We start from the raw sequence: 18963 nt of genomic DNA, 5'->3' as shown, positions 1-18963 counted from the left end.
CATCATCAGAAGTCTTTGCTGAGTAGACAAGTAAATATCTGTAAAAAAAAAAAAAATAATATGAGCAACTCTGCTAGAGATTCAGACACTTTTCCAGTCCTCTAAAATCCTTTTAAAATAAAATTTACGTGGCATTCCAATGGTTGACCTAATAGCGTCAACTATATTTAAGTAAGGTCCATCCTCATGGGGCCATAAGTTTTACAATGTATAATGTGTTGTGTACTTTGAATTAAGCAATAGAATTCATCTTAAAATTTCTTATAATTTATTTTATTGAAATTTCAAAAACATGACTGTTACCCCCCAAAATCCAGCCATAAATCACTTGCCTAAGCTATAATTGGACTAAGTGACATTGAAGGCAAATATATGAGGAAACAGTAGAAATAGTGTCAAGACTTTATGTCTTTGGGGTCCAAAATCACTGCAGATGGTGACTGCAGCCATGAAATTAAAAGACAGTTGCTCCTTGAAAAAAAAGTTATGACCAACCTAGACAGCATATTAAAAAGCAGAGACTACTTTGCCAACAAAGGTCTGTGTAGTCAAAGATATGGTTTTTCCAGTAGTCATATATGGATGTGAGAGTTGGACTATAAAGAAAGCTGAGCACCAAAGAATTGATGCTTTTAATTGTGGTGTTGGAGAACACTCTTGAGAGTCCCTTGGACTGCAAGGAGATCCAACCAGTCCATCCTAAAGGAAATCAGTCCTGAATATTCATTGGAAGGACTGATGCTGAAGCTGAGGCTCCAATACTCTGGCCACCTGATGCAAAGAACTGACTCATTTGAAAAGACCCTAATGCTGGGAAAGATTGAAGGCAGGAGGAAAAGGGGACAATAGAGGATAAGATTGTTGGATGTCATCACCAACTCAGTGGACTTGAGTTTGAGTAAAGTGGAAGTTGGCAATGGACAGGGAGACCTGGCATGCTGCAGTCCATGGGTTCACAAAGAGTAAGACACGACTGAGTGACTGAACTGACTGACTGAAACTATAATTTGACTAAGTGACATTGAGGGTCTTGTATACTTGAGAATTTTGATAACATAGTGGACCTATTTTATAGCAATACATAATTACAACTTGATTTTAGTTTTAATTTAATTTAGTATTTTTTTTTTTTAGCACAGAATATTTTTTGATGTACCTATCCATATTTCCACGATGCTTTGTACTCACAAGATTTATTTCTGCTTCTAAAGTTTCTTTTTCCCCTTAACATTTGAAGATACATATGAACAACCAAATATGGACTCAAGAAAAATATTGCAAATATTATATTATTAGGCCAAAAAAAATTGCTTGTCCAAAATAGAAGACCAAGATAACCTAATGACTGTCACAAATGTATTTTCCACATCAGAAGCTAAACCAATAGAGTCTAAGATTTTAAGAAGGAGCATCATGGTGGTGAGAGACCACAGAATTTGAAAATACAAAAAAATGAAGAACAAGTTGTCTAGTGGAGCCAAGGTCAGTGCTCACCAGGTGTCAGCCAGTCAACCTTGGATTTAGGTCATCAGTTTTAGTTTAGTTTTAATATCCTATAAATATTGTTTCTTTTAGCTTATTTCAAATTTCTTCCTATTTTATTCTCTTCTTTCTCTTTGTTTGGATTAGAATGTACAATACATTTTTACCTCTACTTGTTAAAAAATTATGCAGTCTGTTAAAAACACTTTATTTAGCCTATATATTTTAATAGGCTTATTTAGCATATGAGATGAAAAGGGATCATAATCTCTGGTATACCCAGATTACATCACCCAATTTAGAATACTTAAGCTTAGTTTCTTTCTTTCTTTCTTTTTTTCTTTCTGTAATATATATGCTGTTGTTGTGATGCATTTTAGCTGTATTCTGTTCTTTTTTTTAAATTTTATTTCATTTTTTAACTTTACAATATTGTATTGGTTTTGCCATATATCAACATGTGTTGTTTTTATGGTCAATGTTTGCTTAGAATTAGCCACATGCTACCATCTTCATTGTTCATCCTCTGTCTTGTAGAATTTCATGCCTAAAGAGTACTTTGAAATATTCTTAATTAGGCTTTATTTTTGGAAATCTCTGTCTATTTTTCTTCATTTTTGTCTACATATGCAATGTATGGAAACACCACTGAGACAAATATAATTCATAACATAAAACCAGAAAGGAATTCTTATCAGAGACAAGATATCGAACATGAATAAAGTGTGAGGAAAGAAATATAGACCAATGAAATAAGACAGAGAGTCTAGAAACAGGTCAACAATGTATATCAACTTGTTTTTAACAAAGTACACAGGCATCATTGTAATTGAGCGTGTTAATAAGGTAGTTTTGGCTTATTTGATTATCCATGTCATTTGAGGTGGATTATATACTTACACGTTAAAGTAGAACAGTAAATCTTCTAGCTAGAATTGAAGGGAAGTATATTTACAGTTTTGAGTAATAAATTCATAAATTCTCTTTAACCTGAGAGCATTCATTTCCAATTGCTGTTGTAAAAATTATCATAAACGTAGAGGCTTAAAACAACACAAATATATTGTCTTATAATTCTGGAGGATAGAAGTCCTAAAATCAAGTTATAGAAAGGATTGTTATCTTTTGCCATATTCTAGGGAGGAATATGTTTCCTTATATATTCTTGATTCTTGTGGCTATTTGTATTACTTGTCTGATGGGAACTCCCTCCATCTCCAAAATCACTAGAATAAAATTCTTCAACTAGTATCTCTTTTTCTGACCACTTGAATCCCTTTTATATGGTCACAGATTATTTTATTGTGCCCACCACATTATCTACAATGATTTCTAAATCTGAAGACACAATTTAATCACATCTGCATTTTTCTTTCTTTCTTTCTTTTTATGCATCATAAGGTAACATTCACAGCTTTGAAAACTTGAATGTGAACATTTTTGTTGATGACTTCTGGCACCTAAATATCTATATTCATCCACATATAAAGTGTATTAAATCCATAACAATATCCTCAGAAGTTTCAACTCATTGGAGCACACACTCATAATCCAAGATTTCACTTAATATTCATCAGCTTAAAAGGCTTAGTTTAGTTCAGTTAAGTTCAGGCATTCAGTCGTGTCCGACTCTTTGCGACCCCATGAATCGCAGCACACCAGGCCTCCCTGTCCATCACCAACTCCCGGAGTTCACTCAAACTCATGTCCATCGAGTCGGTGATGCCATCCAGCCATCTCATCCTCTGTCGTCCCCTTCTCCTCCTGCCCCCAATCCCTCCCAGTATCAGGGTCTTTTCCAGTGAGTCACCTCTTCACATGAAGTGGCCAAAGTATTGGAGTTACAGCTCCAGCATCAGTCCTTCCAATGAACAGCCAACACTGATCTCCTTTAGGATGGAATGGTTGGATCTCCTTGCAGTCCAAGGGACTCTCAAAAGTCTTCTCCAATACCACAGTTCAAAAGCATCAATTCTTCGGTGTTCAACTTTCATCACAGTCCAACTCTCACAACCATACATGACCACTGGAAAAACCATAGCCTTGACTAGATGGGCCTTTGTTAGCAAAGTAATATCTCTGTTTTTCAATATGCTATCGAGGTTGGTCCTAACTTTCCTTCCAAGGAGCAAGCATCTTTTAATTTCATGACTGCAATCACCATCTGCAGTGATCCTGGAGCCAAAAAAAATGAAGTCTGTCACTGTTTTAGTTTTTTCCCCATCTATCAGTCATGAAGTGATGGGACTGGATGCCATGATCTTAGTTTTCTGAATGTTGAGCTTTAAGCCAAATTTTTCACTCTCCTTTTAACTTTCATCAAGAGGCTTTATAGTTCCTCTTTACTTTGAGAGAGTCATTTCCTAGGCAGGTTGATAGGGAGTCTAGGGGTCCCCAAGGAGAGAGGGGTCTGGAATTCTCAAGGAGGAAGAAAGGACAAACTTTTTTTCTTTCTCCACATTCCTTAGGATTATATAACAATAATGTATCCTACCTAAGGACAGTCTTTGGATTCAACCTTCTGTTATCTAAAAATGTTAATTATGGGAGTAGACCTGGTCTTTACAAGGATGAATCTTGCCTGAGGACAGTGTTATCTTAAAATGTAAATTATGGGAGTAGGTCTGATGAGGTCTTTACAACCTCCAGATATTCTTTGGATTATATAACTTCATTGTTAACACTAGCAAGCGGGTACTCTTTCTGCCCCCTTCTGATGCCTATGTCAGAAGCTTTCTCTATCTCCTTTATACTTTAATAAAACTTTATTACACAAAAGCTCTGAGCGATCAAGCCTCATCTCTGGCCCCGGATTGAATTCTTCTCCTCCGGGGACAAAGAATCCCGGTGTATTTGCGTGATTCAACAGCAACCTTTCAACTTTCTGCCATAAGGATGGTGTCATCTGCATATCGGAGATTATTGATATTTTTCCTGCAATCTTGATTTCAGCTTGTGCTTCTTCCAGCCCAAGGTTTCTCATGATGTTCTCTGCATATAAGTTAAATAAGCAGGGTGACAATATACAGCCTTGATGTACTCCTTTTCTTATTTGGAAACAGTCTGTTGTTCCATATTCAGTTCTGTTGCTTCCTAACCTGCATACAGGTTTCTCAAGAGGTAGGTCAGGTGGTCTGGTATTTCCATCTCTTTCAGAATTTTCCACATTTCATTGTGGTCCACACAGTCAAAGGCTTTGGCATAGTCAATAAAGCAGAAATAGATGTTTTTCTGGAACTTTCTTGCTTTTTCAATGATCCAACGAATGTTGGAAAGTTGATGTCTGCCTTTTCTAAAACCAGCTTGAACATCTGGACGTTCACGATTCACATACTGTTGAAGCCTGGCTTGGAGAATTTTGAGCATTACTTTACTAGCGTGTGAGATGAGTGCAATTATGCAGTAGTTTGAGCATTCTTTGGTATTGCCTTTCTTTGGGATGGAATGAAAACTGACCTTTTCCAGTCCTGTGGCCACTGCTGAGTTTTCCAAATTTGCTGGCATATTGAGTGCAGCACTTTCTCAGCATCATCTTTCAGGATTAGAAATAGCTCAACTGGAATTCCATCTCCTCCACTAGCTTTGTTCGTAGTGATGCTTTCTATGGCCCACTTGACTTCACATTTCAAGAAGTCTGGCTCTAGGTGAGTGATCACACCATTGTGATTATCTGGGTCTTGAAGATCTTTTTTGTACAGTTTTTCTGTGTATTCTTGCCACCTTTTCTTAATATCTTCTGCTTCTGTTAGGTCCATACCATTTCTGTCCTTAATTGAGCCCATGTTTGCATGAAATATTCCCTTCATATCTCTAATTTTCTTGAAGAGATCTCTAGTCTTTCCCATTCTGTTGTTTTCCTCTATTTCTTTGCAATTGATTGCTGAGCAAGGCTTTCTTATATCTCCTTGCTATTCTTTGGAACTCTGCATTCAGATGCTTATATCTTTCCTTCTCTGTTTTGCTTTTTACTTCTCTTCTTTTCACAGCTATTTGTAAGATGTCCTCAGACAGCCATTTTGCTTTTTTGCATTTCTTTTCCGTGAGGATGGTCTTGATCCCTGTCTCCTGTACAATGTCACAAACCTCTATCCATAGTTCATTAGGCACTCTGTCTATCAGATCTAGTCCCTTAAATCTATTTGACACTTCCACTGTATACTCATAAGGGATTTGATTTAGGTCATACCTGAATGGTCTAGTGGTTTTCCCTACTGTCTTCAACTTAAGTCTGAATTTGGCAATAAGGAGTTCATAATCTGAGCCACAGTCAGCTCCCAGTCTTGTTTTTGCTGACTGTATAGAGCTTCTCCATTTTTGGCTGCAAAGAATATAATCAACTTGATTTCAGTGTTGACCATCTGGTGATGTCCATGTGTAGAGTCTTCTCTTGTGTTGTTGGAAGAGGGTGTTTGCTATGACCAGTGTGTTCTCTTGGCAAAACTCTATTAGCCTTTGCTCTGCTTCATTCCATAGTCCAAGGCCAAATTTGCCTGTTACTCCAGGTGTTTCTTGACTTCCTACTTTTGCATTCCAGTCCCCTATAATGAAAAGGACATCTTTTTTGAGTGTTAGTTCTAAAAGGTCTTGTAGGTCTTCATAGAACCATTCAACTTCAGCTTCTTCAGCGTTACTGATTGGGGCATAGACTTGGATTACCGTGATAGTGAATGGATTGCCTTGGGAACGAACAGAGATCATTCTGTTGTTTTTGAGATTGCATCCATATACTGCATTTCAGACTCCTTTTTTTAAAATTTTATTATTATTATTTTACTTTACAATATTGTATTGGTTTTGCCATACATCAACATGTATATGCCATGGGTGTACATGTGTTCCCCATCCTGAACCCCACTCCCACCTCCCTCCCCATACCATCCCTCAGGGTCATCTCAGTGCACCAGCCCCAAGCTTTCTGTATCCTGCATCAAACCTGGAGTGGTGATTTGTTTCTTTTATTGTATTATACATGTTTTAATGCCATTCTCCTAAATCATCACCCCCCCGCCCCGGGGTCCAAAAGACTGTTCTATACATCTGTGTCTCTTTTGCTGTTTCGCATACAGGGTTGCCGTTACCATCTTTCTAAATTCCATATATATGTGTTATTATACTATATTGGTGTTTTCCTTTCTGACTTACTTCACTCTGTATAATAGGCTCCAGTTTCATCCACCTCATTAGAACTGATTCAAATGTATTCTTTTTAGTGTCTGAGTAATACTCCATTGTATATATGTACCACAGCTTTCTTATCCATTCATCTGCTGATGGACATCTGGGTTGCTTCCATGTCCTGGCTATTATAAACAGTGCTGTGATGAACATTGGGGTACACGTGTCTCTTTCAGTTCTGGTTTCCTTCATGTGTATGTCCAGCAGTGGTATTGCTGGGTCATATGGCAGTTCTATTTCCAGTTTTTTAAGAAATCTTCACACTATTCTCCACAGTGGACTCTTATTTTGACCATCATGGCTACTCCATTTCTTCTAAGGGATTCCTGCCCACATTAGTAGATATAATGTTCATCTGAGTTAAATTCACCCATTCCAGTCAATTTTAGTTCGCTGATTCCTAGAATGTTGACATTCACTCTTGCCATCTCCTGTTTGACCACTTCCAATTTACCTTGATTCATGGACCTGACATTCCAGGTTCCTATGCAATATTGCTATTTACAGCATCAGACCTTGCTTCTATCACCAGTCACATCCACAGCTGGGTATTTTTTTTTTGCTTTGGCTCCATCCCTTCATTCTTTCTGGAGTTATTTCTCCACTGATCTCCAGTAGCATATTGGGCACCTACTTACCTGGGGAATTCTTCTTTCAGTATCCTATCATTTTGCTTTTTCATAATATTCATGGGGTCTTCAAGGCAAGAAAACTGAAGTGGTTTGCCATTCCCTTCTCCAGTGGACTACATCTGTCAGACCTCTTCACCATGACCTTCCCGTCTCGGGTGGCCCCACACAGCATGGCTTAGTTTCATTGAGTTAGACAAGGCTGTGGTCCTAGTGTGATTAAGTTGACCAGTTTTCTGTGATTATGTTTTCAGTGTGTCTGCCCTCTGATTCCCTCTTACAACACCTACCGTCTTACTTGGGTTTCTCTTACCTTGGACGTGAAAGGCTTAGTTCATTTCAGTTCAGTTGCTCAGTCTTGTCCGACTTTTTGCGACCCCATGAATCGCAGCACACCAGGCATCCCTGTCCATCACCAACTCCCAGAGTTCACTCAGACTCACGTCCATCGAGTCAGTGATGCAATCCAGCCATCTCATCCTCTGTCATCCCCTTGTCCTCCTTCCCCCAATCCCTCCCAGCATCAGAGTCTTTCCAATGAGTCACCTCTTCCCATGAGGTGGCCAAAGTACCGGAGTTTCAGCTTCAGCATCATTCCTTCCAAAGAAATCCCAGGGCTGATCTCCTTCAGAATGGACTGGTTGGATCTCCTTGCAGTCAAATGGACTCTCAAGAGTCTTCTCTAACACCACAGTTCAAAAGCATCAATTCTTCGGCGCTCAGCCTTCTTCACAGTCCAACTCTCACATCCATACATGACCACTGGAAAAACCATAGCCTTGACTAGACGAATCTTTGTTGGCAAAGTAATGTCTCTGCTTTTGAATATGCTGTCTAGGTTGGTCATAACTTTCCTTCCAAGGAGTAAGCGTCTTTTAATTTCATGGCTGCAGTCACCATCTGCAGTGATTTTGGAGCCCAAAAAAATAAAGTCTGACACTGTTTCAACTGTTTCCCAATCTATTTCCCGTGAAGTGATGGGACCGGATGCCATGATCTTTGTTTTCTGAATGTTGAGCTTTAAGCCAAATTTTTCACTCTCCACTTTCACTTTCATCAAGAGGCTTTTTAGTTCCTCTTCACTTTCTGCCATAAGGGTGGTGTCATCTGCATATCTGAGGTTATTGATATTTCTCCCGGCAATCTTGATTCCAGCTTGTGTTTCTTCCAGCCCAGCGTTTCTCATGATGTACTCTGCATATAAATTAAATAAGCAGGGTGACAGTATACAGCCTTGACGTACTCCTTTTCCTATTTGGAACCAGTCTGTTGTTCCATGTCCAGTTCTAACTGTTGCTTCCTGACCTGCATACAAATTTCTCAAGATGCAGATCAGGTGGTCTGGTATTCCCATCTCTTTCAGAATTTCCCACAGTTTATTGTGACCCACACAGTCAAAGGCTTTGGCATAGTCAATAAAGCAGAAATAGATGTTTTTCTGGAACTCTCTTGCTTTTTCCATTACCCAGCAGATATTGGCAAGTTGATCTCTGGTTCCTCTGCCTTTTCTAAAACCAGCTTGAACATCAGGAAGTTCACGGTTCACATATTGCTGAAGCCTGGCTTGGAGAATTTTGAGCATTACTTTACTAGCGTGTGAGATGAGTGCAATTGTGTGGTAGTTTGAGCATTCTTTGGCATTGCCTTTCTTTGTGATTGGAATGAAAACTGACCTTTTCCAGTCCTGTGGCCACTGCTGAGTTTTCCAAATTTGCTGGCATATTGAGTGCAGCACTTTCACAGCATCATCTTTCAGGATTTGAAATAGCTTAAGTATCATCTAAATCAGATGTGAATGAGACTCTGGTAAGATTGTCCCTAGGACAAAACTCCACTCCATCCGTGGGCTACAAAACTAGGGAAAAAATTCATATGTTCCCAAAATACAATGTTGGGCCAGGAATAGTAAACAAGGAATAGACAGTGCCCTTTCTAAACTGAAAACAATGAAAAATAAAAGGAGTCACTTGTCAAAACAATTTCAAATCAGTCTAGGCTAACAGAGTTAAGCTTCAAGGTTTAATAATAATTTTCTATGTTTCATGGGTCCATGCTGTGACTCAAGGTTTCATTCTTAGAATCTCCTTCCTTTTTTATGAAGATAGCATGCATGTATACCAAAGAAATTTATTCACCTGTTTCCTTCCTGTAGAATTTTGTGAATCTTATAGCCTGCATTTGTTTTCCTTCTGTACCTTATAGTTCATGCTGGCAGTGTTTCTATTGGTGCAACATTTGCAATAACCCTGTAGGTTCCCTGTGTATTTCAGAGGAATTCATTGCATTAGGCAAAGGCTCCTTCACAGATCTTTCCAGAATGATCCTACCTCCATTCTTGGTTTCTATGTTGATGTTGCTGAGGGAATCCATGAATCACATGTTTAATTTGTTCATGGAGCATTTCTGTAAATAAATAATCTTTTGACCTTTCTAAGATATTCAGTCATATCTCCAGCTTTCTGACTGTAATTGCCCTAATTTTATTATTATTTATAGTGGCTTTCCTGGTAGCTCAGAGCTAAAGAATCCACCTGCAATGCAGGAGACCTGGGTTTGATCCCTGGATTGGGAAGATACCTGGAAAAGGGAGTGGCTACCCACTCCAGTATTCTGGCCTGGAGAATTTCTTGGACTGTATAGTCGATGAGGTCGCAATGAGTCGGACAGGACTGAATGATCTTACTAATCACTGCAGTTTGGCTAAACTGAGAATTTTCATTATTGTGAATTCATGGCTGCTTTTTACTTAACATTTCTTCCTTCCTATTCTATGTATGCAGCATTTTACTATAAGCAGCAACAAGAAATTACTACACACCCTTTACAATTTACTCGGAAATCTCCTCAGCTGGATATCCAAATTCATCATTTATAAATTCTGCCTTTTATCCTTTAACTGCAGGAAGTAATTCAACTAAGTAAGATTTCTCCTACTGTATAATAAAGAATTATTTTCACCCAGTTTCCAATAACATATGCCTCATTTCCTTCTAAGTCCTCACCAAAACTTCCTCTAATATTCCCATTTCTACCAAAAGCTTGTCTATGCTGATGTAATTATTCCAGTATAGATTTTTTGCTAATTACTTCTTGAGTTCTCACTAGCAAGGTTCTTAATATTCATATTTTTGCTAAGAATCTGTTCAAGTAAAACTAGGCTTTTTCTATCATGCTCCTCAAAATTCCTCATGCTCTACACATTACACAGTCCTAACCCAAATTCCAAATGTTTAGATATTTATTATTTATTACTTCCAGGCACAAAAATATTTTCTATTACTGCTTAATAAATTACTACAAATACAGTAGCTTAAAAATTACAGCTTTGTTATCTTGCTACTCTAAGGGTCAGAAGTCTTCTAACCACCATGTCAGCACAGCTGTTTTCCTTATGGAGGCAACAGGGAGAACTGAAACTCAGCATTTTTCAGTTCCTACAGGCTTCCTACAACTTTGACTCCTGGCTCCTTTCTACATTTTTAAGGCCAGCAACACAACATCATCACAGGTCTCACTTCTGTGGTCACATCGCCTTTTTCTGACTCTTACATTATGTCCTAACTTTATGATTTCATTTGATCCATCCAGACATCCCAAGATAATCTTCATGTTTCAAGACCTTTAAATTAACCTTTAAAATAACCACATCTGGAAAGTCTCTGCAAGTAAATGATATACGTTGCAAGGATTAGGTGTGATTTTTTGTGTGTGTGAGGAAAGCATTTTCTTCCTACCATACAGTCTAAGTATTAAAATAATTATGAGTAAGAAAGAATTGATACATTCAAATTTATTATAAGTAAGAATTATGTTGATCTAAAGACATCATAAAATGAATGAAAAAGAAAGAAACCAGAAAAATATATGTTAAATGAATATACCTTAGAGAGGATTCATATCCAGAGTACATAAAAAGTTCTCACAAATTAATAAGAAAATACACAGATTCTTCACAAAAGAATATTTTCAAATAAAAAATAAATAAATAAGAACCACTCAACATCATTATACATCAGGGAAATGCAATTTCCACTTTGAGATAACCTTGTATATGCACCAATCTAGCTAAAATTCAATGACTTGATTGACAATATAAAATCTGAGGCTTTCATAGTTTGTCATTTTCTTCACTATGGATATTTTTCAATAAATTTTCTTTTTTAAACATATTGTATTAAAATATCTTTGTATCTTCATTGCTGAGTTATTTGGAGCCCCAGAGCTTCATTTCCACCTCTCTAATCCAATTCCTGATTTAAAGTACAAAACCGGACAAAACCAATCAATAGTAATAGAGGTCAGAATACTGGTTATATTTTGGGAAGGTGGTATTGATCAGGAAAAAGCCTTTGGGTGCTGGAATTATCTGTACCAGTACTGTGGGTGTTGGGTTTTGGGTGTATAACAATGAAAGAATTTGTCAAACTGTTCAATCTGCATACTAAACTAAATTTATGGGTCAAAATAAGTTAAAAAAGTCATTGGCAAGAAATTCCATCTAAGAAACTGATTATAAAAAAAAAAAATAGTTTGACAACCTTTCTCTTATTTTCAGTTATTTATTTTATAGCTCCAAAGAAGTTAATCAAAAATTTCATGTCTCCTATAAGAGAATACAATTATATTTTAGCTTACTGTTATACTGAGAAGGTAGAAATGTAATCATATTTCTGTGGGAGGTAATTTCTATTAGACTCCAAAATGTGTATGGACTCTGAAGTTTGTTTCATGTTCCATGCTTCTAACAAGATCGTGAAACTCAAAATTTCTTATGGTGAAAATTGACTTTAGTATTCTTCATGCTTTGTAATGTTATTGATCTCCTTTAGTTCTTGGCATCTAAGAAATTCTTACTTTCCTCACATTTTATTCCTGCATTTAAAAATAACTGAAAACCTGCACATCTATCTGATATGGACTGAATTGTGTCCCCTCAACACTCATATATGGAAGTTCTAATCCCCAGAACCTCAGAATGTGATTGCATTTGGAGAGAGATTTTTAAGAGTTAAATAAAGATGAATGAGTTCATATGGGTGGGTTCACAACCAATATCGCTGATATTTCTTTAAGAAAATTAAGAGGGAGCAGGATTCTGTGCACGTAGAGAAAAGAGCCCCTGAGGACACACAGAGAGGAGAAATAACCAAGAGAAGCCATCCCTGCCAACACTTTGACCCTGGACTTCCAGCCTGCAGAACGGTGAGAAATAAATTTCTGTTGCTTAAGGGACCTAGTGTATGTATTTTGTTATATCAACTCTAGAAAATTAATACCACTTTGTTTTTCATTCTTCTTAAAGAAAAGTGTTTTGACTATTCAAGTGCTGGACTTACGTGAAATTATGAAGTCTCCACTTTGATAGTAGATATTCACTAAGGCCTGTGCTATGACTGTGTTCAGTAAAGAAGCTGACACTCTCCAAGAGGATGAGGAAAGGAAAATATCATTCACTGACCACAGGTTGGAAATGTGTGAAGCTGTGTGTAAATGCAGTGTTAGACATTGCTCACTCTGTGATATGATTAATCATTAATGTTCCCCACAATAAACAGCAAGGCAATGATGGCAAGGTCCATTGATCAGGTATTTTATTTCCCCTCAGGCATATGAGTATATTTATAAAAGACTCATTTTACTATGCTTAAATAAAAATGAATAAATTTAACTCTATGTTCTCTTAAAGACTTACCTAGGTTGTTTCTTATTTTAATTCCTACCATGCTATAACAGCTAACAGAAAATATATTTTCTAACAGTGAAACTAAAAAGATAAAAGCTCAATCTCTGATTCCATTTTCCTCGGGGTGATCCAGATGCAAGATCATCTGAAGTAAATAAATTTAAAAAATCATAAACATATTTCAAGAAAAAAGAAAAAGGATAGAAGTGGTGATTGCTTGTCCATCAAATGGCAAACAAAGATTGAGAGGTAAGAAAATGAAATCAAAGTTAAGGGGTTGTCTCAGCTATATTTATATGTGTGAGAAACTGAAAGTGAACATGTCAGTTTTTAGTCTACTAAATGCCAGCAAACCATCATGTCTAACTTTATGTTATTTATTCTATTTTCAGAAGTAATCAATTCTTTCAAAATGTCTTAAGTTTTTGATCTATGAGATTAACTGTAAAGGTTCGGTTTCATAGAAACATGTAAACCAGAGCCTAAGGTCACAATAATATTTTGGTTTGTTTGTAGAAAGTAATTCTGTGTTATACAAGGAAACTAGAATTTTATCCTGTACCTAAATTAGTGGCTAGATATGTAAACATGTGTCATTCTACACTATTTCATAACCCTTTTAGTTCATAAAAAATAATATAGAAAAGATTTTCCCTAATATTTATAAATATATCTATGAATTGGAAAGTATCTTGACACTATTGGAGGTAAAGTAACGATCAATTTGCAGAATAAAATATTAACATTAGATAGATAGGAACATTCATAGTTCCTTTAATAAAGTTACAGCCAAAAATGTTGTGACTGGATTAAAAATATTCTTAACATCACTAATCAAAATTACTAAGCTACAGAAAACTGACAATAACAATTTCTGGAACAACACAAACTCTCATTCATGTGGGTGGAATTGTAACATGGGACAGCTGGAAGACAGTTTGCCATTTTCTTGAAAGAGTTTTGATTTACTATATAATCCAGCAATCTCACTCCTAGGTATTTACCACATAAGCCAAAATCTTATGCTTATGCCAAAACCACCCAGAGGCAACCGATATAACTTTCATCAAGAGAACACACAGCATTAAACCTGTGCTATGGAATCCTATTATTCCATACATATAAATGAGCTTTTGATTCACACAACAACACTGACAAATACATTTTAATATAAATTTATTTATTTTAATTGGAGGCTAATTACTTTCCAATATTGTATTGGTTTTGCCATACATTGACATGAATCCGCCGCTGGATTACATGTGTTCCCCATCCTGAATCCCACTCCCACCTCCCTCCCCATACCATCCCTCTGGCTTATCCCAGTGCACCAGCCCTGAGCATCCTGTATCATGCATCGAACCTGGATTGGCAATTCATTTCACATATGATAATATACATGTTTCAATGCCATTTTCCCAAATCATCCCGCCCTCACCCTCTCCCATAGAATTCAAAAGACTGTGCTATACATCTGTGTCTCTTTGCTATCTCACACACAGGATTATCATTACAATCTTTCTAAATTCCATATATATGTGTTATTATACTGTATTGGTGTTTTTCTTTCTGGCTTATTTCACTCTGAATAATAGGCTCCAGTTTCATCCACCTCATTAGAACTGATTCAAATGTATTCTTTTTAATGGCTGAGTAATATTCCCTTGGATTGCAAGGAGATCCAACCAGTCCATTCTGAAGGAGATCAGCCCTGGGATTTCTTTGGAAGGAATGATGCTAAGGCTGAAACTCCAGTACTTTGGCCACCTCATGCAAAGAGTTGACTCATTGGAAAAGACTCTGATGCTGAGAGGGATTGGGGGCAGGAGGGGAAGGGGACGACAGAGGATGAGATGGCTGGATGGCATCACCAACTCGATGGATGTGAGTCTGAGTGAATTCCAGGAGTTGGTGATGGACAGGGAGGCCTGGCATCTGCGATTCATGGGGTCGCAAAGAGTCAGACATGACTGAGTGACTGAACTGAATATTCCATTGTGTATATATACCAGAGCTTTCTTATCCATCCGTCTCCTGATGGACATCTAGGTTGCTTTCATGTCCTGGCTATTATAAACAGTGCTGCAATGAACACTGGGGTACACGTATCTCTTTCAATTCTGGTTTCCTCAGTGTGTATGCCCAGAAGTGGGATTGCTGGGTCGAATGGCAGTTCTATTTCCAGTTTTTTAAGGAATCTCCACACTGTTCTCCATAGTGGCTGTACTAGTTTGCATTCCCACCAGCAATGTAAGAGGGTTCCCTTTTCTCCACACTCTCTCCAGCATTAGTAGACTTTTGGATAGCAGCCATTCTGACTGTTATTAATGGTACCTCATTGTTGTTTTGATTTGCATTTCTCTGATAATGAGTGATGTTGAGCATCTTTTCATGTGTTTGTTAGCCGTATGTATTATTTTTCTGGAATTGAGATGCAGAAGTTACTTGTATATTTTTGAGATTAATTATTTGTCAGTTGCTTCATTTGCTATTATTTTCTCCCATTCTGAAGGCTGTCTTTTCACCTTGCTTATAGTTTCCTTTGTTGTACAGAAGCTTTTAAGTTTAATTAAGTCCCATTTGCTTAATTTTGCTTTTATTTCCAATATTCTGGGAGGTGGGTCATAGAAGATCCTGCTGTGATTTATGTTGGAGAGTGTTTTGCCTATATTCTCCTCTAGAAGTTTTATAGTTTCTGGTCTTACATTTAGATCTTTAATCCATTTTGAGTTTATTTTTGTGTTCTGTTGCTGATACAGCAAATATCGCAAAGCTACCATCATCTTAAAGCAACACAAAATTATAATCTTAAAGTCCAGGAGATCAGAAATTCTAAACAGTTCTCTCCAGGGTAAAATCAACAAGCCATAAATGCTTTGGGGAAGAATGCTCTCGCATTTTCCAGCTTGCAGAGGTTGATCACATTTCTTGAGATATGATTCCTTTTCCATCTTTGAAGGTAGACCTGGTATTTTAAAATCACGTTAGTTCTGTCACTATTCAAATTGATTCACTTTAAAATGAAGAAGGGCTTCCCAGGTGGCGTTAGAGGTAAAGAACTCACCTGCAGATGCATGAGACATAAGGGACACAGGTTCCATCTCTAGGTCAGGAAGATCCTCTGGAGCCAGGAAATGGCAACCCACTCCACTATTCTTGCCCAGAGAATTTCATGGACAGAGGAACCTAGCAGGCTACAGTCCAGAGGGTCGCTAGGAATCAGACAAGACTTAGCATGCACACAAGATTGAAACACAAGGGACCATCCAAACAAAACAAGATGATGAAGTCTACAGACTGGCAAAAATTTATATAATAATGACCACTCATGGTCACTTTCATTGCTATAAACACTTTCATTGGTACAAACATCCTTGAAGGGAACTTGCATGCTTAATAGCTCATTAGTTTCCCACTCTTTGCAACCCAATGGGCTGCAGCTCGCCAGGCTCCTCTATCCATGGGGATTCTCCAGGAAACAATACTGGAGTAGGTTGCCATACCATCCTCCAGGGGATCTTCCCAACCCAGGTATCGAACCCAGGTCTCCTGAATTGCAGGTGTATTCTTTACCCTCTGAGCTACCAGGGAAATCCCAAAATACTGGAGGGGTAGCATATCCCTTCACCAGGGGATCTTCCCCACCCAGGAATCAAACCAGGGTCTCCTGTATTGCAGGTGGGTTCTTTACCAGTTGAGCTATCAGGGAAACCCAAAGGGAACTTGGGAGTACTAAAAGTCTTTAAAATAAGTTTAACTCTGTGTAAGAATTATATTGGCAAGGTGAGATTGCATATTACACAGCATTATGAAAGTGGTTGTCCTCCATTTAGCCATTAGTAGAATTACTGGCATGAATGAATGGTTTGATTTATTTATTTCTCTCCCATATAGATATATTCTGTTTTGCTGTTTTGGTCCCCAATTTTTTTTCAAGTTATTTTTTCTTTCTTTCTTTTTTTTTTTGTAAGTTATAGTGTTCTCAGTAAGGTCTATTATGGAGCAGCAGTAAATACAGTGCATGTTGATGAAAACCTGTATAAATCTTTTGGTTAAAAATGTCTAAATATATGTGTCTTAGTTTCTCACGTCTATCATGCACCTCTGAATTCTTCTAGCCTCCACCCATTATCAGTTCTAAAGACATTTTAAGTATGTATTATAGCAGCATCCCAGTTGCTGTTACTAAAGATCAGGTAGCTTGAAAAACAAAAGAATTTTATTCTCTCAAGTTCTGAAAGGCAGATCTCAAACCAAAGTGTTGCGAGGCTGCATACTTTCCTGAGGCTCTCCGGGGGAATCCCTTCTTTTTATCTTCCTGGTTCTGTACGCTGCTGACATTCCTGGGCTACAAGACACAACATCCCAATAACTGCCTCCAACTTCACAAAGCTTTCTTCTCTGTGAGTGTTAGCCTCACAGAGTTTGCCTTTGCGACCTGGCAACCCACTCCAATATTATTGCCTAGGAAATCCCATGGACATAGGAGTCTGGCGGGCTACAGTACATGAAGTCACAAAGAGTTGGACATGACTGAGAAAGTAACACTTTAGTTAGCTATTGATAATATAGGGGAAATTCCTACTCTCAAAAGTTTTAGTTTAGGTACATCTTTTCCATACAAAATCATATTTACTCTCATTCTAGATCAAATCAGTTCAGTTCAGTTGCTCAGTCATGTCCAACTCTTTGCAACCCCATGAATCGCAGATGCCAGGCCTCCCTATCCATCACCAACTCCCAGAATTCACTCAGACTCACGTCCATCGAGTCGGTGATGCCATCCAGCCATCTCATCCTCTGTCGTTTGCTTCTCCTCCTGCCCCCAATCCCTCTCAGCATCAGAGTCTTTTCCAATGAGTCAACCCTTTGTATGAGGTGGCCAAAGTACTGGAGTTTCAGCTTTAGCATCATTCCTTCCAAAGAAATCCCAGGGCTGATCTTCAGAATGGACTGGTTGGATCTTCTGGCAGTCCAAGGGACTCTCAAGAGTCTTCTCCAACACCACAGTTCAAAATCATCAGTTCTTCGGTGCTCAGCTTTCTTCACAGTCCAACTCTCACATCCATACATGACCGCTATATCAGATACTATTTGCCAATTCTGAAGATTTGAATGTTGCCATATTTTGGGGGTTATGATTAAGCTAACTATATATATATATATATATATATAGGCTTCCCTGATAACTCAGTTGGTAAAGAATCTGCCTGCAAAGCAAGAGACCCCAGTTTAATTCTTGGGTTGGGAAGAACTGCTGGAGAATGGATAGGCTACCCACTCCAGTATTCTCAGGCTTCCCTTGTGGCTCAGCTGGTAAAGAATCCGCTTGCAATGTGGGAGACCTGGGTTTAATCCCTGGGTTGGGAAGATCTTCTGGAGTGGGGAAATGTTACCCACTCCAGTATGCTGGCCTGGAGAATTCCATGAACTGTATAGTCCACGCGGTTGTACAGAGTTGGACATGAATGAGTGATTTTTGTTTTCACTTTCATATCTGTACATATATATATATGAGTAAATATAGTAAAAAACTAATAACTAGAATTTGCATTTTGCAATGAATTCATAACACTATGTATTTTTTTTTGACCCTGTGGCATGTGGGATTTTAGTTCCCTGACCAGTGTTTGAACCTACACCCCCTGTGTTAAAAGGGCAGGATCTTAACCACTGGACCTCCAGGGAAGTCCCATAGTCCTCACTTTTAATGCATTTTACTTTAATGTATTGAAAGTCAAGTATAAAAATGAATTTATAATAATGAAGTATAATTATTTGTTGAATTTTGATTCATTGAAGTCATGCCAGAATTAATATTTTATTACCAGTTTAGAGAGCAAATATTTAATTGTTGAATTTGTTACAAAATCCAATCATTTTGCTGTGCACTTTTTAAGGGATGTAAAATAGTCACTATCATCCTTTGTTGTACTTCCAGCAGCAAGTTCTGATGTTACACCTCCAGCAGTAGTTCTCCACTGCTTCCTTATG

This window comes from Bos indicus x Bos taurus, chromosome 20, assembly GCF_003369695.1.
Source record: "Bos indicus x Bos taurus breed Angus x Brahman F1 hybrid chromosome 20, Bos_hybrid_MaternalHap_v2.0, whole genome shotgun sequence".
Classification (NCBI taxonomy): domain Eukaryota; kingdom Metazoa; phylum Chordata; class Mammalia; order Artiodactyla; family Bovidae; genus Bos; species Bos indicus x Bos taurus.
The sequence above is the reverse complement of the archived record's forward strand: the minus strand, read 5'-3'. Positions refer to the sequence as shown.